Source organism: Lactuca serriola, chromosome 8, assembly GCF_051521515.1.
Source record: "Lactuca serriola cultivar US96UC23 chromosome 8, Lser_US96UC23_V15, whole genome shotgun sequence".
Lineage (NCBI taxonomy): Eukaryota > Viridiplantae > Streptophyta > Magnoliopsida > Asterales > Asteraceae > Lactuca > Lactuca serriola.
This window is the reverse complement of record NC_136415.1, coordinates 201,055,227-201,079,086: the sequence shown is the minus strand read 5'-3', so window position 1 is coordinate 201,079,086 and position 23,860 is coordinate 201,055,227. Positions and strand designations below refer to the sequence as shown.

At 34.3% G+C, this 23,860-nt stretch overlaps 2 non-coding genes across 2 annotated transcripts; both read right to left on the bottom strand.

Moving 5' to 3' along the window:
• Positions 1–365: 365 nt before the first annotated feature.
• Positions 366–468, bottom strand: LOC145071842 (U6 spliceosomal RNA). Its single transcript, XR_013690807.1, has one exon. It is a non-coding gene; the product is annotated as a U6 spliceosomal RNA (small nuclear RNA).
• Positions 469–3,289: 2,821 nt separating this feature from the next.
• On the bottom strand, positions 3,290–3,392 carry LOC145071845 (U6 spliceosomal RNA). The gene has a single exon (XR_013690810.1). It is a non-coding gene; the product is annotated as a U6 spliceosomal RNA (small nuclear RNA).
• Between the last annotated feature and the right edge of the window lie 20,468 nt (positions 3,393–23,860).

The window sequence follows — 23,860 nt, the reverse complement described above, 5'->3', positions numbered from 1 at the left end:
CACTAACTACATCAAACAGAAAAAGAAAAACCCTGATCTCCACCTCTAAAGACAACAGTCGTATGTTGTATAATAAACTTGATGCATGATTATTAACTGATTCCACCAGACCATTCAGACAACGAGCTTAACACATTCCATCTATATTCATTAGCAATGGATCATAGCGTTTGTTATGTGAATCCATTTGAGGATCAGAAATTGCAACAAATAACAAGAAATCAATAAGTTTTTTTAGCGAGATAAGCGAAAAAATGGCATTGAATCTAAGAGGATCCGATAGCGGTACCTTTCTGGAGCTATTGAATTAAAAAAACATACTGAAATAGAGATGCATCAATCGATCGAGCGAATTGGGGCAAAAAAAAAATTTGGACCATTTCTCGATTTGTGCGTGTCATCCTTGCGCAGGGGCCATGCTAATCTTCTCTGTATCGTTCCAATTTTATCGGATGTCCCCGAAGGGACGATAAATGATGCGAGGCCGGGGTATAAGAAGCATAAACGCCTTTCAATAGCTACCGATGTGGGAATCCATGAATTGCAGCATTTTTGCCACGAATCAAAAGTGGAAAGTTAGAAATTGATCAGGATGGAAAACCCTAATTTTTACTTTCTTCTTCGTTTTACCTCAAAGTCAACATACTGGAACCCACCAAGAGTAATCAAAGTCAACTTACACATCAAAATGAGCAAGTCACAAGGTGTTTATTTTCGATTTAATTGTTAATGGTACAAAAGAAAAGTTGCTAGTATATTATTTATTTTATCAAAAAAAAAAAATCCCATCCTTTTTCTGAACCAAAGAATTTCATTTATTTAATTTTCTCAATAAATGACTATTATCTGGTTTATTAGCAAAAGATTTTTTTTTTATGTGAATGCAAGTAGTAAATTATGCTTGTTACCCAAATTGAAAGACGTTTTTTCTATTAACCAAGCCCAAAGTCAATTTTTCAAATTTTGTCCACGATATGCTGTTGGTCAACAATTGTGTCTTTAGTTTTTATCACATGAACAAGTTTAACCAATGGATGATTATGTGATATGGAAAAAATGGACCTCTATTTGTTGTCAATGATGCTAAGGTTGAGACATTATTGGCCCATCTAAGGTTACACACGAAAGTGTATGTGGACCAGCTACTAGTGAAGAAGGCAATATAGATGATAAAATATAATAAGATGCACATACAAGAAGGCAATATAGATGATAAAATATAATAAGATGCATACACATGAAAGAAACATCAAGTCATCAACAAACAAAGTGAAGTGGGTGTTGAGTATTATTCCAATGAACCAAGTATCTATTGATGTAGACAAACGAGACCTCATTTAGGTGAAAGGTTTTCATTACTAGAAGAATTGAAGTTTTGTTTAACTAATTATGTTGTTTGCCAAATCTGATGCAAATAGGCATTCAAGTTAAGTGTGGCAATAAGAATAAAGGCACCGAACGTCCATTTTGGCTTTAGGATTCATGGATCATCCAAGATAAAAGATCTCAATAAAGAATTTCACTTTTTTTTCCTTAACCTCTAACCATCATTTCCATATGTCGCTAGAGAGATGATTAGAAATCTGATTTTAAGATTTATTATTACAAAAATTATCTACTTAATTAATACTAGTAGTATGCTTTATGATTTAACCTATACAAAAAGGTTATAAACATATTTTTGAAATTGAATGATATTAATCTTGTGAACACTATAATTAAAAATCACCCACGAACTTCAAACAAATAATTGTCTGTCTTGTATTATTCTACTTATTTCTCCAATTAAAACAAACGATTCATGTTGCAAAAACACAAGGTAAACAATATACTCCATAATTTTATGATTTTTTTATTGGCATTTACGTTTTGTCTATTTACAAAAATCCCTCACTTTTTTTAATTTATAATCTTTTTAATATTTCCGCTAGTAATAAAAAATCACCTTAAAAACAAGGCAATAATAGGGAACTAAAAGAAACCACACATTGTATTAGGAGTATGCATAGTTTGACCTAATTATACATCCAATAACTTCAGTCACCAACTAATATAAGTTGTAAAATCCATGAAAAAAAACGGTTGCATTTTAACACCCCAAAAGCCATCATGTGTGTTTACTATTACTAAAGTAGACACTGATACGTATATCCTTAGTTTATGAAAACATAAACTAGGCAAATTGTAAGGAACAAAAGTTCCATAATACCCTCAATTTGCCCTTTTAAAAATCATACGAACATTGAAATTATAGTGACATGCTATTCGTTTTTCACCAAAAGTCAAATGGTTATTAGTTAGCTTTTCTTTAGGTTAAAACTTTGCTATAATTAGTAAAATTTGTAAAAGTGTTGCCTTTATAGGTAAAAACTGAAGTATGTTGCTATTTCCCACAACTTGCCCTTGTAAAATTTGTGAAAGATTGTCAATTGTTCACTTGTTTTAACCCACCTCACATATATGATATCATGTGCATGTAACAACTGATATTTAAGGAAAAGGAAGTCCCTTAAGTATCATGAAAAGTTAACAGCTTAACACAGAGACTACTCAGAAATATCATGCATACCTTACCTTCATCATCAATCATTCAATTGATGCAATTACGCATATTTCCATGTTGTTGTTACTATGAACATGACATCATAATTTAAGTAACTAATTTCCAAGCCTGAAGACGAAAGAGAACTCTTATAAACTTCCAACCATTATCATTATCATTAATGACTGAATCATGTGTCTAACCAATCATATCATATTTGTGGCTTTATTCCAAACTAACCATTATACTTGTTGAAATGCCAACGAAAACCAGTAAAGTATGTCAAAGTATGCAACTTTAGACAGTTTGTGATTGTTAATTACTATCAAACACACATGATACATCCAGAAGTTGCACCAATTCCAATTAAGAACAAAGGAAACCAACAGAAGCTATTGAAGACAATAACTACATCAAACAGAAAAAGAAAAACCCTGATCTCTACCTCTAAAAAAAAACAGTTTTATAATAAGCTTGATGCCTGATCATTAACTGATTCTAACAGACCATTCAGACAAGGAGCTTAGCACATTCGATTACATTCATTAGCAATGATCATAGCGTTTGTTTTGTGAATCCATATAAGCATCAGAAATTGCAGCAAATAACAAGAAATCAATGAGTTTTTTAGCGAGATAAGCGACAACAATGGCATCAAACCTAATAAGATCCGACCGATAGCGGTACCTTTTTGGAGCTGTTAAATAAAAAGAAATGTAGCAATCGATCGAGCAAATTAGGGCAAAAAAAAATTTGGACCATTTCTCGATTTGTGCGTGTCATCCTTGCGCAGGGGCCATGCTAATCTTCTCTGTATCGTTCCAATTTTATCGGATGTCCCCGAAGGGACGAACTATGATCGAAGGCGGAACAATATAAACCCGATAGCTTTCGTTGAAGCCATCGATGTGGGAAGCCATGGCATTGGTTCAATCAGACGATAATTTAACTATTTCGTTGTAAGCCCTAATTTTCATTGCCCTCTTTTAGTTTTACCACCTCAAACTGAAGAAGGTGAATCCCTATAAGTATTAGGCACCAAACCAACCAGGGTACCAGACGACTTGTATACATTTTACGTGTTTGGTTATTATTATTATTATTATTATTATTATTATTATTATTATTATTATTATTATTATTATTATTTTTCATAAATAATAATTGTATTAGATACCCCGTTATAAAAAGTTGGGCCAATAAAAACCAAACCCAAATACAAAAACTGTGGAAAAAACCAAAAACGAACGTAATTCAATGGTTTGGTTTCTATTTTTTCAAAAAAATAAAATATTTGGTTTGGTATCGATTTTAAAAATTAAAAAACCGCAAAAAACCCAAATTGTACCTATTTGCATGTAATTATATTTTATTTACAGATATCATATACAAATCTATTTAATTTTATAAGAATTGGTAGTATGCCGAGTTGGTTAAGATGGTGAATATATGAATTTGAAGTTTTGGGTTCAAATTCCTTAAATTTATTTTATTTGATTTTTAGTTGTTGTGGTTTACTCATCCCATGTTGGCTAGGTAGTAAAATTCTTTCTTCTCTTTAATTATAAATATATTAGAGTAAATTGAACAGATGATCCTTATGGTTTAGGGTGATTTGTGTATTTGGTTCCTAACTTATTTTTTTTAACTCAGAAGGTCGTTACTGTTTGTTTTTGTTATGCGTTTTGTCCCTATCTTACCTAAAAAGATTATTTTGCTTTTGATTTTTTAATTTATTTAAATAAACACACCCCAACCCCACTCCCTCACCTTACTTACCTACACTACCATTTTTTCTATTTAAAGAATAATTTTTTTAGGCAAGACGGAGACCAAACGCGTAACAAAAACAAACAGTATGGACCAAGCGCGTAACAAAATCAAAAGACAGGGACCTTTCAAGTTAAAAAAATAAGTTAGGGACCAAACGTACAAATTATCCGAAACCATAAGGATCATTCGTGTAATTTACTCAATATATTAATCTAACTAGGTTTGAGACCCGTATAATACACGATTTAAAAATAATAATAATAATAATAATATATATATTATTAAGTATTACATGTTTTTTCAGTAATAATTTTACATAAAGACAAAAATATATAAAGAATAAAATGCAACATATGAATGTGATTGTAGTTATACATATTTTACAAAATTAAATTTGGAAATGATATAAATATTAGCGGTAAATAAACCAATTTTTAAAAGGTTTCTGCAAATTATCCTAAATTCAAAAAGGATTAACTGAAAATTTTGTTTTTCAATTATGAAGTTTGATTTGAATTTAAATTGAATTTAATACATTAACCGACAAATTATGTGAGAATTTAAATTGGCATTTAACTTTCTTTATTTTCTTTATTATATTTTTAGATTAAATATATTTTTTAATTTAATCACGAAGGCAAAAAAAACCACAATTTGTCAAGTGGATTTAAATGAAAATAAAAAAAAAGACATGTCGCATATTGAATTACGTGATTTTTTTTTTTTAATTTAATAACAAAACAAAAAAAACAACAATTTATCAAGTGGATTTAAATGAAAATAAAAAAAAAAAAAAATGACATGTTGCACATTGAATTACGTGATGTCATGTAGCAGCAAACATTCATTTATTAGGTAGAATTACAAGTTTCTACATTATATTACATCTAATCTTACATCGATTGAAGGATATAAAAATATTTTGTTTCTTTTTCACAAACTACGTAGAGTTTGATTTGATACTAATTTGGAAGACCAAAACATCTTTCGTATAAATTTTTATAGTTGTGGTTGGGTATTTAAAAAGCCAACCACATTCGTTAAAACCAAAAGAAAAAAAAAACGCAACCATCGGTTTAGTGCATATTTGGTTTTGAAAATCAAAAAACCAATATATGTGGTATTTGATTTGTTTTAGTCGGTAACCACACTAAAATGCACCATGCTCACCGTATTAAAAAGTGAGGATATTATTTAAACAACTAGTTTATAACCTGGGGCACCACAGATTAAAAAGGTAAAAATAATTTTAATTAAATTATAATGTAATTATTGAGCAATAATAAAAAAATTAGTAATTTAATAAATTAGGCAATAAATATTACAAATAAATTTTTTGTTGATGTGTTTGATATGTGTAAAATGAAGGAGTGAATTAGTGGAAATTTAATTAATGAGGAAAAACCTTAGAATGACAATGACAAATAATTAATGTGAAGTTCTAATTGATTGACACGTGACAAATGTGCTACTCTTTTATTAAGTAGGGAGATTCATAAATTAAAATATAGTTAATACAAATAACTTTTTTTTTTGGTAAATTAGCAAAATAACAAACCATTTTAAACAGGTTGTTTCAGTCTCGATTTCCGAACCATCCTATTCATGTTTCGAACTCGGTTCTTTGTAAATCTCTTCTCCAACATACTTGGAATTGTCAAAATCTTGTATAAAATTGTTCTTCATACACAACAATTGTTTGGGATTTGTCACCATCTACTCCATTGTACACCCTAATGACTAGGGAATTGTGAGTGTGATAATAAATGGTCAACTAATATATTGATTGATATTGGGTTGTTGTTTGGGATATAGTTTATAGGTTTTGGATTATTCGGGCTAGGTTAATCAGATACTTTATATTTGAAAATACAACTGATACTCAAATCGAATTATATTTCATTATTTATGGTATTCGAGTGTCGGGTTAGGCCGGAAAGGAAAAAGTTATTACATCATTGAACTTTGAACAATCTCCTAACAATAGTAATGGACATTGCTTATCTCTCATATGTGATCTAGATGCTATAACCCTTAAAAACACAAAATATTAATAAAAATTAAGAACAAAGATGTGGCAAATGTTATCAATTATTTAAAAGTTATTCAATTAGTTTTTATTTTTGGCTTGTACGGGTTGTTAATAGTATTGTACTAACCGATATAAAAACGATCGTCTTATAGTATTATTACGTAGTCTTCTAACATTATAATGTTTAAATGGTAGCAAAAGAGTACAAACAAAGATATAATCTTTAGGTTTTAGGAAGGATTTTTTTAATATTTATGAGTTTGGTCAATGTAGTTTATTGTTTTTGTTAGTTTGGGCAAAATTAATTCGGGTATGATACATGAACCAAAACTAATACACGATAACTAAATACCCTATTTTCATACCCAAAACATAAGTAATTCGAACCTATCTACCCAACTCGTACATGGATAGTTCAATTTATTATGATTTTTTTCGACATGTCTAAGCTGATATAAGGAAACTCTTGACATTATAGTGAGTAACAATTGAAAACATGCAATCATAAACACAAATCAAGTGTTCAAAGTATAACATTAGCAAGAGAGTAAATTACATAAATCGTACTTATGGTTTGAGTCAATTTGTAAGTTTTGCTTTATAAGAACTTTTTTCATTCAGACGCTCCTTCATACTTTACTTTATTGCGTAATTAGTGATGGAGATTAGTTATCATAGTCATAACAAACGTAGTATAATATTACTATAAATAACTATGTTATTTTGGGCTACACGCAAAGACGAAATAAAGCACAACTGAAAAGTTATTTATATGAGGAACTTATTTTGTTAATTAATTAATAGAAAATAAAGGGATTTTGAATATTTCATAACGATTTGAAATATCTAGATAATTATTATTATATTTGGTAATTATCATTAGGGTTTCAAATCACCTTCCTATATATAGGGGACTCAAAATCCGGTTTTGATACATGTGGAGGGTACCCTTCAATCACTAAAGTTCGGAACCTTCAAAAACCTTAGAATTCCTGAAGTGAAGTTCCTACATCATGGCCTTCATTTTGTAAATAACTTCATTTTGCAATTTTCGACAAATCCACTGTAACGCCCGTAGATCCAGGCTAGTCAATTTAGAGGCAATGAGTGTCGAAAACGACTTTTCGGCAAAAGATTATTTATAATAAATAGTCTTAACCAAGTTGTGGAATATGTCTCAAGGTTTCCGTACATATAAAGAACACCGAAATCCGAGTTATAACGAAGAAGTTATGGCCCATCGAAGTTTTACGGCAAAACCGACACGACACCGGGAAGCGTAAATAGTAAATTTACGATGGAGAAACTTTTAGCCTTATCAATCTAAATTAAAGTTGTAGTATATGTTAAACCGATAACATTAAAAAAAAAAAACCCAAATCTGACTTCGTATGAGGAAGTTATAAATTTTCTATGATTTGGCGTAGCAGTGCACGACCCGAAACTCGATTTTAGTTCGAGCGGTTTTTGGCTTATGCGAACTAAATGAGAGTTGAAGATCTCATTAATAAGAAATCAACGGTAAAAAGACAGACGAAAACGGAGTCCGTATGAAGGAGTTACGAATTCTTCGCGGTCATTTAACAATCTAAACGCCTCCTACTGTTAAATTTGAGATCGGTCGAGAATTAGCTGACGGAGTCTAAATTAAAGTTGTAGATCTTGATTTTACCTACGTGTTGAAAAAAAGAACATCGAAAATGGAGCTCGTATTCGAGAGTTATGATTTTGCTAAGTTTGAAGGCTGATACGCGATAGGGGGTGACGTGGCACCACCAGAATTGGACATGTGGCACCACCAGAAGGCTGCCACATGCCGCAACTCGGCGAGTAGGTCCTCTTACTCGGCGATTCCATCAGTCAGCACCCCTATAAATAGAGGTGTCGGGTTCCCTCACTTCCTCACACCTTCAAACCCTTCTTTCTCTCTTTAGTTTCTCTCTTTAAAGCCCCCCCCCCCCCCCCTAAAGTCTAGGTAAACCCCTTAGCACCTAAAGGAAGCCCCGAGGCTCCCGAAGCCTTGAGAAAAGAGCCTTTCGGATCAGAAACTCTGCTCGGGCGGAGCCCAGTTTCCAAGGAAACTCGTTGTAAGTGAGTTGTACCTATCCTATCTTTAGTATAGCTTATGTTTCAATATAGTAATGTTATTAGGACCTTATAAGGAGTATTTAGGATATTATTGTGGGTTATATAAGTATTGTTTAACGCTTATATAATAGGAATAATAGCCAGACTATTAATTAGTCTCGGCGAATATTAGACTAAACTCTAGTGGTAATGATACTAGATTTTGTCCGAGGAAAATTGTGTTGAGAGTAACGAAGTGCTGTTCAAGTGTTGAGTCACCACCTTCCCAGGTGAGTGCGTAGTCCCTTTCATCTTACACATAGATATGAATTATTTTAATATAAATTACGTGCTATGTGTGCATATTATCTGAATAGTTGTTGTCTATGTTGGTGAAAGATTTTTATACATGTTTTAAATGATGTAAATTGTATAAAGTATTTTATAGTTACAAAATATGTTGGGTAAAACATGGGTAGATGAATGATGAGGAGTAAAAGCTGAAATAGAGGAACATTAGTAGTATGGACCTAGTGCCCTATAGGTAAACATCGGCAACAATGGACCTAGTACCCTATAGATGAGCACTGGCAGCTGCGCCACAACCCGTAGATGTTTTAGATCTACGGTAAATGTCCTAGCAGCTGCGCTCTAAGGACAGTATCGACAGCTGCACCTAATAGGGAGCCTTATGACCATGACAGTAGCATTTAAAGGTCAATACCGGCAGAAGAGCCTTATAGAAAATGTCCCAATTCTGGAAACTGCGCCTAAGTGATAATATTAGCAGCTGCGCTTGACCACTATGTACACTAAATGTCTGCCTGGATGTACAAGAGGTCATGGTGAAGACTCGTAGATAAATTGAGTAAATTGAGGAAATGAAGAAGGCTTATGATAGTGGATGACACCTATTAGAAGATATCATAAGTGTGGTATCTTGCCTTTAGAGTATGTCTTATGAAATAACATTACGTTTAGAGGAGTACGGTACGCCTGAAGTACACTTTCGTTTGGCAGGATGATGGAACGATTGATGAAATTCTTGAAGTTGTTTTATCGTCTGGTATTTCCATCACCAATCGAGTTGAAGTAGAGTTGATGATTGAAGATTGAGCAATGAAGAAGTCCTAGTAGAGTCTAGGGAAATTTTTTATGATTATTTGGACACATTTGTATGTGTTAAATTGTTATGTGATTTTCTTGTATGGTGACTTGGTTGACTGCGGAACAATACTTGGGACGAGTATGAGTAGGTGTGAAAGGTAGTGGATGCATATACTACCGGAAGCACAAGACTCACACTTGGATCAGGGAAAGTCACAAGGTTACCAAGAAGCTAGTAATTGATTTCGTTTTGTTCAAGTGTGTCATTACCCTTGTTTCGGTAGTGACTAGTAAGATGGTTGTTATTCCGACCCTAGTGGTCATATCAAATTGAGTCTGACTACGATGAGTTTGTTACGTGGTTCATAGAACCAAGTTCGAGGTAGCATCTGAATCAAGTCAGAAGATTGAAATCAATGTGATCGATAGCATCACGCTCGTTGTTTAGGAAGCTTGTAGCTAGAAATGCTACATGTAAAAATGTGATTATATCACATTAGAATATGAAGGAAGGTATATTCCATTATGGAATTTAACTCTAAGAGACCTGAGTCTAAGCATTGCATCATTCGGTGAGAGGTCGGTAGAGCACGACCCATCGGTCTGTTGCAATAGATAAAGGAAAGTATTTATCCTACGAAGAGGAAGGAGTCCACAATAAGGATTTATTTTGTAACTTGTAGGTTACGATTGAAAGTACAACACAATACGAAGAGCAGATGCAGGATTGAGCACTACCTGCTATTGAGAAGTCCAAGAGTTAGATACTCTTTCGAGGAAACATAGAAGTTACGGTTATTACCTAGGATGAATAGATAACGTGTGGAATCATTATGCAAGCCCTATTCCGTTGATGATTCCGGGATGTAATCATCCTAAGGGGGAGATAATTGTAACGCCCGTAGATTCGGGCTAGTCAATTTAGAGACAATATGCATAAAAAATGACTTTTTTATGGAAGATTAATTAGAAGGATTAATCTTAACCAAGTTGTAGTATATGTCACAAGGTTTCTGTGCATATAAAGAACGCCAAAATCCGAGTTATAATGAAGAAGTTATGACCTGTCGAAGTTTCGCGACAGAACCGACATGACCTAGCGCGACGTAAATAGTGAATTTAAGGTAGATAGATATCTATCCTTAGTGATCTAAATGAGAGTCGAATATTTCTTCGATAGTAGTCCAACGATAAAAAGACAAACGAAAACGTAGTTCAGATGAAGGAGTTATGAATTTCGAACGGAGTTTTCCTGTCCTGGCCTACTAAAGATTATATATAAGTAATATACTTATAATATGTTAAAAATAAAGTCAAAATTAGCCAATGGAGTCTAAACGAGAGTTGTAGATCATAATCTCACCTTCACATCGATATAAAGAACATCGAAAACAGAGTTCGTATGCAAAAGTTATGAATTTCTGAAGTTCGGGGCGCGAAACCCCAAAACTGTTAGATACCACGACGTGGCAAGCAGTGCCACGATGTGGCAAGTCTCCTGACACCTCCGGGATTCCCCCAGATGCAACTTGCAATGACTTATGTGTTGGGTTTTGAGCAATCTAACACTTCCTAAGTGTGCATGTAACCCTAATAAACCTTGGATCTATGTTTTCTCCTAAAATACATGCAAATAATAACTTCCAAGGTTTCTTCCTAACTAGCATAGCATAAGGATTATGAATCATAAATCTACTAGTAGAAATACATACCTTTTGATGATGGTTGATTGTTTGGAGTTTGAGAGCCAAGCACCAATAGTGTGAATGCCTCAAATGGAATCACAAATCACCACAAACTCTTGGAAAACTTTGAGAAAGTGTATACACACTTATAAAATCGGCCACACACAAACACACACACTAGTGGCTATTTCATGCAACAAAAGCATGCTTATATAGTGTACATAATTAGGGTGAAACCCTAATAACCCATTACCTTTCCTTTTCCAAGGATCCATGGGTTAAAAGCTCCATGGATCATCCATGGACTTCCATACAAGCCTAACCCATTAACAAATGAGTGTTAGCCCACACCATATAAAACCAATAGCCCACAATCTAATTAGTCTTCCTTTTAATCTCTATATTAATTCATAATTAATTTAAGACTAAGACTAATTAAATAACATGACTTCATATTAATATATTATAACTTACAATATATTAATAAACATATGTGTATAACTCTCATAAAATTATCCATAAATAGTTTGGATGAAATGCAACCCAAATGGACCATGCCGGGTCGGGTTAAGTATGTACCAAATAAGTTATGGACTTAGACACCTTATCCAACAGACTCCCACTTGGATAAGTCTAATAACTATATTTGCGTATGTTACTTCAGGAACCAACCATCAATCGTAGCTCTCGAAAACTCTGTTGAACTATGAAGCGCCATTCTAGATAAGTGATCATATAATCCTCTGTTCTCATGATATCATCCGGACAAATACATGGAACAACGTCGTACTTATTGTCTAGCAGTTTGTTTCCCGATTTTCGATTTGTTTGACAAAGACCTTAATCGAACACATCAATTTAGTTCTGACCGGCCGGTACATAGGTCACAACAAAATCATCGAGGGGCACAAATATCGCTTCTATTTCTAGAAGGAACAGATAAACTTCGACTCATATGCTTGTTCTACTACTTGTTGAATTGTGCACAAAGGCACGTTTTATAACATCAAGTTACTGATGTGTTTACGTGCAATCAATGCACAACCAACTCATAGGTAACAACTCATATCTCTAGGTTTGAAGATTTATATGATATTACCGTCTCACGATCACTCGAGATAAATTCCATGAAGTGATACAAGTGAGCGTGGGTTTATTCCAATACTCATAACTTATGAGCACTCATGAATGTTGTAACAACCATTGCTATGACTAAACCCATTTAGCCATCTACAAACCCGATTCATGACAGTCTTGATTCATACCTACTTCCAACATATGAACGACTGTGAAGTATTTAAATAACTTAGTCATTCGGAAAGAATAACCTAGCTATTTTGGAAATCAAAACATGCAAAGTGAAACACAATAATAATCGAATCCAATATGGTCTCAGAACCCTTTTGAATATAAATAAAACCATCTTTTATTTATCACCATATTGATTACACATTATTCATTGTATAATGTTTCAAACAATCAACTTAAGACTTGAATAAAACAACAGTCGTCCCATGCTCCTAGCATGTACACTTTGTTTTTCTAAACAATAGTTATGCCATACTCCAAGTATGCACACTATGTTTGTCTATGATCCTTACATTGTGATGTAGATCAATTGAACATGATTCCAATGATACTCATTTCACAATCCCAAATCCTTATTGTAAATGTGAGAATCCCCGATTCCTATCATTTACCAAAAAAACTGTTAGATTTTAAACTTTTATGCAATGTTCCTCTTGTAATGATTATTCACAAAGTCACCAAAACCTTGTCACCAGTCATTACAGAGTATTCCAAAGAAGGTCAACTTCTATGGAATGGAAGTCTCATATTCAAAGTACATTGCTTTGAACATCCTTCTTGCATTAAGGTTTTCCAATCTTACATAGATTGAATAACTTCCACCTATGGAGACATTTCCATAGTCCCATTTTGACAATCACTTCTGAACAAGAGTTACCTCTTTTTAGAAAATGTCAATATGGTCCTGCCAAAATTAACACTATACTTCCAAATGTCCTTGAGCAACCAATCTTTGGTAAACCTCAGATTGTCCTCGACAGTTGCTTAATCAATTTAGTCATATCCAGTTCTAGACTTTTCCCTTCTCAATGCCTTAAGCATTTGGAAAATTTAGAAAAGATGAATATTATAGCACATGCAATCGATCCTATATCCGAAGCATATGGGACACGATTCATGATGTTTGACATAAAGACATGATACTAGACCAATCTTTTGCTACAATATTTTTTATTTGCCATGTTTTCAAAATTTAACTATGAAGAGGGATGCCGTAATCATAATCGAATTTTGAAAACGCAATATATATAGAATTTCTTCAAGTTGAACCATTCTAACACAAAATTCATATATATATATATATATATATATATATATATATATATATATATATATATATATATATATATTCTTGACTAAAGATGATTAAAATCTCAATCTAAGCTTTAGAATTGGAATGAAGTATAATTTCCTCTCCCTTAATTATAGCAAAACAACTTTTGAACCCCTGCAACTTCACGAATTGAAACTTTGTTTTCTATAATTAACATTGCTAACTTGCAACACTAAACGTAATAATCATGCTCCCACTAACATAATAATTATCAGCATAACACTTATGCTCCCACTAGCTCTGAAATATTTCCAGAAATCTGCTGGACTTCTGAAATTTAGATTCATACACCCTTTCTTAGATAGCTCACATGTGTGTCTAAACAATTTTCAGAACTATGAAAAGGGATACCGTAATCATAGTCTTAATTGTTTAAACCGTTGCAATTTCTCACAATTCCATGTTAGTGTGCCGGTGACCCACACGCGCTCCACTAACGACTTTTGAAAATGCAAATAACACAATTGATATCTACGTAAAATCTACTTAGTGAAAGCGTTTCCTCACCATCATTTCATGAATCGGAGAGAAACCTTATGACACTTAGATTTTATAGTGTATGAGTTCCTATCCATGTGAATTTGTCAAAACCATAATCACAAGATAAGGTTAGTGACAAATTCAACCTTACATGGATTAAACTTGTTCAATCTTAGTTTCTTGTCACCTTGGTAGCACAAGGCCCACCAATGCTTCCAAGTTGAACTCTGATAACTCACATGCAAATTCAACTTATTTGAAGTAGGTACAGAAATAAGAATTATGTCAACACGATAGGTTGCAAACCTTAAGTCGTGTGGTAGTGATAAATTACAGGTTTTACTCTTGATTAAATCTTAAAACTCTTTCAGGATCTTTAAGGCTCCCACTGTCCCCTTGACATATAAGTTTCCCCAGTCAAGAACCATTCCTTGACAAAACAAATATTCAAGGGATAGTGCAGATTCTTATCAAGACTAACACTTCACACAATTGGTCTTAGTTGGTCTTTGTCTCATCCAAGACATCACAACTTACCAATCTCAAATGTACAAGAGTAGAAAACATTTTACTCTTACATTTGACTAGTGTTAATAAATCTTCCTTTATGTCACTCAAGGTTACAATCTTGGAGCATGACTCTAAGAATTGTTTTGGAACAAAGTATGACTCATCTTCTTGATTTTAACCAATCCAACAATTCATGACCTCTCTTCTTAGCCATAACAATGCACTAAGATGTCCTTAGAGTATGAATTTGTGATATGGCTTCATAATCATTAGGATGATCATGAAATATGATACTAAAGTACTCTCCCATCCTTTCAGATTTGAGAAACTTTTATCTTTCTGCCTAAGTTGATTCTTCTCATTTGTTTTGTCATACATTGTATCCTTTCCAATGTTACAGAATTATACTTAACCTTATAAGTATAATCATATTTACTAATCTTTAGTAAATCATGACAAATCAATCTTTATGGTGGCCTTGACCAACGTACACCCAGTGTACCTAATTCCTTAGTCCTTCAATTGACTCACATATACATGTGATCAAAGAATTAGTCTAAATTTTCAAAGATAAAAATTCTCATTCATCATACAATACAACTTGTATGATTCCAAGTTTCTGTCCAATTGAAACTTGGACGATGAAAAACTTTCTTCATTTGGTAAATTCAGACACTAGCACAAATGAAAGAATCAAATCCACTTTCCAATATTGCTATTACTGGAAACATATAAGCAACAATTTTCCACAGATGCCATTGTATGGATATTTTTAAAATAAATAAAATTAAAACCCTTTTTTTCTTTTATTTTAAAACTTTGCGGAAAAACTTATCCTTACAATCCACATGAAAACCTTGTTGTTATCTATTCATAAGCAATATATTATAACTCTTAAGCAACAACTCAAAATTCTGATTACCGAACCATGCGATCGAAACCCACCTTCAAAATCAGAATCAACATATACTTACTTTAAGCTTCCTATATTTTCTTTGATTCTTAAAACATCAGCATGTGACTCATTCACATTATGTAATAAGAATCTCCAAATAAGAACTTAATAGAGTTAGACAGTGGACTTTACCCGAAGTAGAGTCAAACCTCTTGACTTGATCAACCTTATGACCTTTTAGGTGAATAGGGCAGCTTCGCAACCAATGCCCCTTCCTTTGGCAACAAAACACATGGACCCTTTGGTAATGGCACATGGGACTATCTCAGACTTAGCCTTTCTCTTTACCATTTGGTCAACTGAGTTGACTATGGCTGATCCCTTTCCATTGGGAAGAGAAATCTTTTTCTAGATATCCAATGCTACCATTGTCAATGTCCATTTAAGACTTGGGAAGTTGTTCTTTTAATCAAATTTGCTTTACTGGTGTTCCAAATCATTGCTGATTCCACAACACCAAGAAAATAAATAACATCATTAAGGGTCATGTCATAGTCTGTCTCATAGTAGTCCCAAAGAGACTCACTATGCTACTAAGAAAGTGATTGAACATCCAACTTTCACGAGACTTTGACACCCAACTCTCCCAGCTTATCAATATGTGACTTTATCTCCAAGATGTGAGCACACATAGACTATGCTTGCCAATAGGGATTGAGTGACTTTAAACTTTTCAAGAACTTGTGGGTGAGGGAGAATAATTGGAGGAGGTGGAGGAAGTGAAGCATGATGTTGAGGGACACCATCTTCAAGAGATTTGGGAAGATTGTAGTTGTCTGAACCAGACATCTATAATGGGAGAAAATCAAGTTAGTTGATTCAAAATCCTTAATATAACACCCAATATGAAATATTAAGGCTAGGACCCAACACAATATTTTATAATTTGGAAGAGGGATGCCGTAATCCAAGCTATAAAATATTTGAAGGTAGGTGAATGACGGTTCACCAATTTCCACCACGAAAAACGAAATAATTTATTAGGTTTTAATTGGATTTGAAATTCCTAGATCTTTTGAGATTCATTGAACTTTTCAATGGCATGTTTCAATCTTGAGTGTGCCCTCTCAAATTTTGTGACTGGGATGCCGAGGATCACAAAACAAGGTGTGAATAACCATACCAATTCACTTGGTACCCTTAATATTATCACCTAATCAATGTGCCGGTTAACCACACACGCTCCATTGATCTATGACAAACATTAAGTCACCCTTCGTGATCCTTACTAGTCCAAGTTAGTGTGCCGGTTAACCACACACGCTCCACCAATGACTTGGTAAGGCACAAAGTGTGAATTCCATGGGCTAGCACCAAATTCACATTTTTCCTAAAGTAACTAAGATTGGGAATTAAATAAAAAATATTTAGTTACTTTATAATAATCATTATACTTTTAATGAGATTTTAAAGTCATTGTCCTACCCGTTCGGCTAACGACCCTCCACCGATCAAGCAAGCGGTGGGTGAGAGTGGACACCCATTAAGTTGCCATTTTATAGGCAACAACCTTATACCCACCTTATAGATCGGCTTTGTGAATGAGACCTACTAACGGTAAAACGACTTGTTCTTATACATATATATATATATATATATATATATATATATATATATATATAATTAACCATTAATGTTATAAATAGTATAAGTGTTAAATTTTAACTTTTAAAATTCTAAGTGTTGGAATTAAAGTTTATTAAAGTGTGTGAAACTTTTCCAAATTCCAAAACTTGAGGGCAAGTTTTGTAACTCTGCAAAACTTTTCATTTCATAACTTATGAATTAAAGGTTCATAAAATGAAGACTCTTCATTTTATGTAACTTATGTGTTTTTAATGTGTGTTAAAGAAAAGTGACCTTTGGATATCCATAACTTGAGGACAAATTATGGACTCCATTAAAACACATAAATGATCAAGAATTAATCCTAAACAATTCAGCAAATAATTCCTATCATCTTCAAAATTCATAAGAACATGAACATGATTATCAAAGTTTCAAGAATTATATGAACACATACAAAGAATGAAATTGTGATATATGCTATTGTAAATGGATTAGAACAACCATTACACCAACTAAAATAAGTTTTAAAACATCAAAACAGTTTAGGGTAAAGTTTCTAGTCCATTTCCAGTAGCAAAAGTCGAAAATCTGCATTTTGAACCTTCTACTTGCCGAGTGCATGAACCTACTCGGCGAGTAGGATGAATTTTGCCTTGGACTCGGCGAGTCCCCCCATGGACTTGGCGAGTCCATCATGCAGACAGCAAAAATTTTGACTTTTTTCACTATTTTGCATCAAGTATCAAACAAGCAAGCCTAGGCTCTGATACCACTGTTGGGTTTTGAGCAATCTAACACTTCCTAAGTGTGCATGTAACCCTAATAAACCTTGGATCTATGTTTTCTTCTAAAATACATGCAAATAATAACTTCCAAGGTTTCTTCCTAACTAGCATAGCATAAGGATTAGGAATTATAAATCTACTAGTAGAAATACATACCTTTTGATGATGGTTGATTGTTTGGAGTTTGAGAGCCAAGCACCAATAGTGTGAATGCCTCAAATGGAATCACAAATCACCACAAACTCTTGGAAAACTTTGAGAGAGTGTATACACACTTATAAAATCGGCCACACACACACTAGTGGCTATTTCATGCAACAAAAGCATGCTTATATAGTGTACATGATTAGGGTGAAACCCTAATAACCCATGACTTTCCTTTTCGAAGGATCCATGGGTTAAAATCTCCATGGATCATCCATAGACTTCCATACAAGCCTAACCTATTAACAAATGAGTGTTAGCCCACACCATATAAAACCAATAGCCCACAATCTAATTAGTCTTCCTTTTAATCTCTAAATTAATTCATAATTAATTTAAGACTAAGACTAATTAAATAAAATGACTTCATATTAATATATTATAGCTTACAATATATTAATAAACATATGTGTATAACTCTCATAAAATTATCCATAAATAGTTTGGATGAAATGCAACCCAAATGGACCATGTCAGGTCGGGTCAAGTATGTACCAAATAAGTTATGGACTTAGACACCTTATCCAACAGTATGCAGTGACGACCAAGCCCACGACGTGGAAAAAGGGTGCCACGACGTGGCAATGGCTAAATTTGCCTTATAAATAGATTTGAAGGGCCAGCCGACTATGGTTGCTCCATCCCTTCTCTCCCACTCCCGATACACCCTCTAAGCCCTATTTTAACCCCACGAAGCCCCAGTATCAACCCCGAGACCCGAAGCAAGTTCCGAAACCCGAAGATCCCAAGAAGAAAAGAGTTTCCGAGCTGAAGCTTTGCCTGCGAGAATCCTGGTGTGTGAAGTGATCCCGGTTTCACCGAAGAATATCTACTTGAAGAGTCGTAGTGCTGTCCGATCATCTTCTGATCAAGTGAGTGTATAGTCACTTTCATCTTACACATAGATATGAAGTATTTTATAAAATATGTGATATGTGTATATATATTGTTGTTTATATGAGTGAGTGTGTAGTTACCTTCTTCTAACACATAAATATTAAGTATATTCTATGAAATACGTGCTATGTGTATAATATAAAGTTGTTTATATGTGTGAGTGTAAAGTCCCTTTCATAAACACGATTATAATACAAGTATTGTTTGAATGTATTAAGTATATGTTTTGGGTGAGTGTGTGGTCACTTTCTTCTAACACATAAATATTAAGTATTTGTTATGATATACGTGCTATGTGTTTATATATTGTTTGTTTATTTGAGATGAGTCTGGAATGGATGAACTATATAGGTTTTAATGAGTTAAACTGTATGTATATTTTGTATCTACGAATATGTTGGGTAGGACATGGGTAGATGAGATCCGTGAGTATGGATCAGATCAAGGGATTAGTTTTAGATCCGTGAGTATAGATTAGATCAAGGGATTGGATTTAGATCCGAGAATATGGAATAGGAAAAGAGATAAACTTGTTATTAATCCCGGAGTATGGATTAAGACATAGTAAATTATCCCTAGTTCGGGAGTATGGATTGGGTACAGTTTAGATCTGGGAGTATGGATCAGAACAGGATTTAGGTATAGTAAATTGTCCCTAGTCCGGGAGTATGGATTGGGCACAGTTTTAAATCCGGGAGTATGGATCAGACCAATAGGTAAACTTGTTATTAATCCGGGAGTATGGATAAAAACATAGTTAATCGTCCCTAGTCCAGGAGTATGGATTGGGCACAGTTCTAGATCCGGGAGTATGGATCAGACCAATAGGTAAACTTGTTATTAATCCGGGAGTATGGATAAAGACATAGTTAATTGTCCCTAGTCCGGGAGTATGGATTGGGCACAGTTTTAGATCCGGGAGTATGGATCAGACTAATAGGTAAACTTGTTATTAATCCGGGAGTATGGATAAAGACATAGTTAATTATCCCTAGTCCGGGAGTATGGATTGGGCACAATTTTAGATCCGAAAGTATGGATCAGACCAATAGGTAAACTTGTTATTAATCCGGGAGTATGGATTAAGACATAGTTAATTGTCCTTGGTCCGGGAGTATGGATTGGGCACAATTTTAGATCCAGGAGTATGGATCAGACCAAGAGATTAGTTTAGATCCGGGAGTATGGATTAGACCAAGAGGTTAGTTTTAGGTTCGAGAGTATGGATCAGGTGGAGAGATTAGTTTAGATCCGTGAGTAGGGATCAGATAAAGAGTAAAAGTTTAGATACGAGAGTTTAGATCGTGGCGTTGTGAGGATCGATGGGGTGGGATAAGAGTCACTTTTATGTGGTGAAATTATATAATTTTGGATGTTCTATATATATTTATATGATATAACATTGTGGGATGAAAACCCTATATGCTCACCAGGCTCCCAAGCCTGATCCACTCAGTTTTCTTTGTATCACAGGTATCGATACGAAGACATATTTCACAGAGAGATTTAAAGGAGATATAAATCATTAGTGTAATTAAATGCAAGTTCTGTTTATGCTTATATGTCTGTATCGGAACATGACATCCCGATGTTTTATTATTAAATGAAAATACATTCTCTTTGAGAAATGTTTTGATAAGTTATTATCATATCTTGTTTTGGGAACAAATTCTGCAACCGTTTTCTTTAAACGATTACTCTGATTTATAAAACAAAACATAAACTAATCGGTCTTTTTTGGCCATGAAATTGGGAATGTCACATGAATGAATAGGGATTAGCTGATCCGTAGGGTAAATCCTTAAGAAGATAATGGGAATGGGTAATTGGGTTGATTGTTTGATGTTTAAATATAATAATTATATTATTGTGGCTTGAAAACCCTATGTACTCACTAGGTTTCCCAACCTGACCCACTCCAACTTATTTGTATCATAGGTGTTGATATGAAGCTAGTTTACACTGAGAGATTTAAAAGATATGTAGATCACTAGTGTAAATAAATGTAAGTTCTGTTTATGCTTATGTTCCTGTATTGACGATGACATCCCAATGTTTTAAAATGAATAAAAAAATACATCTCTTCGGAAATGCTTTTATAACGTAATTATCATGTTTTTCTGGGGACAAATCCCGCAACAATTTTATTAAAAGAGGTACTCTGATTTTTATAAAGCATAAACAAAATCGGTCTTTTCTGGCCGTGAAAATGGGGATGTCACATCCACTATACATTATGAAGCCAAATATGGACCCTAGCCTTTTGATAAATAATTTGATATTGGGTAATTATTTTAAAATGATTTCTTGATCAACCTAATTGGGTTTCTTTTTCTTAAATAAATGACTCTTGGTTCTAGTGCTCCTCCTTATTCTCCCGCACCGAACTCTTCATCAAACTTTTCACTATCCAACTCCTCTCGCGAGATAAGCTCATTGGTCCTAACTACCTTGATTGGATTTGTAACCTAAGGATCACTCTTAAGTATGAGAAAAAGGAGTATGTCTTAGATGATCAACTAGATGAGGAGCTTCCTTAGGATGATACTAAAGAAGAAGAAACCAAACATGAAAATAATCGTTATCACTCTATCGAGGTCTCGTGTCTAATGTTGGCGACCATGTATTCTGAAATCCAAAAGAGTTGTGAGAACCTTGGGGGGTAAGACATGAACGAACAGCTCAAATACATGTTTCAAGAATAAGCTCGATCTAAGAAACTCAAGGTGATGCAATTAATTCTAGGTTGCAAGCAACAACATGATGGTTCTGTGAGTACTCATGTTATAAATTTAAAAGGGTACTTTGATATACTTTAAGGACTTGGCTTCCCATTCACTCAGGAGTTGGCTATTTAAGGTCCATGTAGTTTATTGTTTTTGTTAGTTTGGGAAAAATGTAATTTACGTATGATACATGAATCAAAACTAATACACCTTAACTAAATACCCTATTTTCAATACCTAAAACATAATTAATCTAAACCTATCTACCGAACTCGTAAATGGATCGTTCGTATTTGTAACACTTGAAAGTTTTTAAGTTTCATGTTTAACCCTTCATATTTAAAACCTTGGTATTTTGGTCCTTTTGGTTAGTACACGGGGCGGACCATAGTGTACGCTTGGCGTAAAAGCTGGAGTTTGGTCGCAGAGCTCATCCATGTACGTTGGTCGTATGTTAAGCGTACGTGAGCAGTTATGAAACCCTAATTTTAGGGTGTTTCACCCTATTTAAACCTTGTGATAGCCTCACTAGGTCATATTTAGACAACCTCCATCCCCTTTTGTCCAGAAAATAAACCCTAAGTGAGATCTTGATAGTTTGAGCCTTAAAGTGTGATTTTTGTGCTCTGTGAAGGAGAAGAAGAGGTGAACCATTTGGAGTGGTGCTTGGAGCTTGAAGATTTGAGATTTGTTCTTCATTTGTTTTCCGTGTGAGGTAAAAATCTTCCATCTTGCTAATCCATGATGCTAGATCTTCTTTGGTGCCATTTTTTGCTTTTTGAGTCCATGGTTGGGTTGTTGAGCCTCTTGATTCACTCCAGAAGTGATTGATCATAGATCTAGGGTCCTTTAGGTCCCTTTTGGCCATAAAAATGCAAACTTTATGGTATTTTTGGTCTCATGCATGTGTTAATTCATTTGTTAAGCTCTTTTGAGCTCTAAGAGCCTCATTAAGCCACACATGCACTTAAGTTGGCAACTTTCATGATAAACCACCTTAAGGAAGTTAGATCTAAGTATTGGAGTGAAGTCTTAAAAATTTAAGAGTTGAATGAGAAAGATGGCCACGTTGGTGGAGTACGATAGGCGTACAAGCAGGTATACCGTGCATACGAACCCTAAAGCGAGTACACTTAGCGTACGAGCTGAGTATGTCCCGCATACTTAGTAGATGGGCTTTGGAATGTTTGGGCTCATGGTGTTGGGCCATGTTTGCACTTTTGATGATTAGGGCCTTATTGGGCCATTATAATATTATTTTGGGCTAATGATATTTTTATTGAACTTTGGTTGAAGGCCCATGAAGGAGTTTGGGCCTAATTTGGAAAATTGGGCCATATTTAGGTCTTGGATGATTATTTTGGAATTTAGGCTTTTTGGATAGTAAGATTAGGCTTTGGCCTTGAGCCAATTTAAGTAAAGGGTTAATTAGGTCTTTTAAATATAGTTTGGACTCTTAGTATGAGTCGGGATCCAATTATTAATTGGATGTTATTTTGTGATTGATAGCGCGAAGCGGGCCAACAGCCATAGATTTTTCTGTGAGATTCAGTAGTGCGAGGTGAGTTTCCTCATCATGTTTAGTGGGTCGAAGGCACCAATGTCGACCCATGGTTTGATATGTTAGGAGGCTAGATGTCTGTGTGACTCTTGCATGTGTATGTGTTTGTATGCTTACTGGGCGGGGGGCGATGGTTATTCTACATATTATTATCATGTTATGTTTGTATGATTTGTATGGTAGGCGGGGTCCATTTTATGAGTATGGGCGGGGCCCATTATACTATGTGGGAAGGGGCCGTTATATGAGTTTGGGTGGGGCCCGTTATACTCAGTCGGCGGGGCCCGTTATATTAAGTGGGCGGGACCCATTATATGAGTTTGGGTGGGGGCCATTATATATATGATATGTTTGGTATGTGGTATTTGGGGGGGGGGGGGAACTCATTAAGCTTCGTGCTTACAATTAGGGGTGGCAAATTGGGCGATCGTGTTGTGTTTTTATCTGAAACGACACGACACAAAAATGTTTTATGTAACACGAACACGACATGACACGATGTCGTGTTTTTTTTAACCAACACGAAAACGAACCAATCAAAAAAC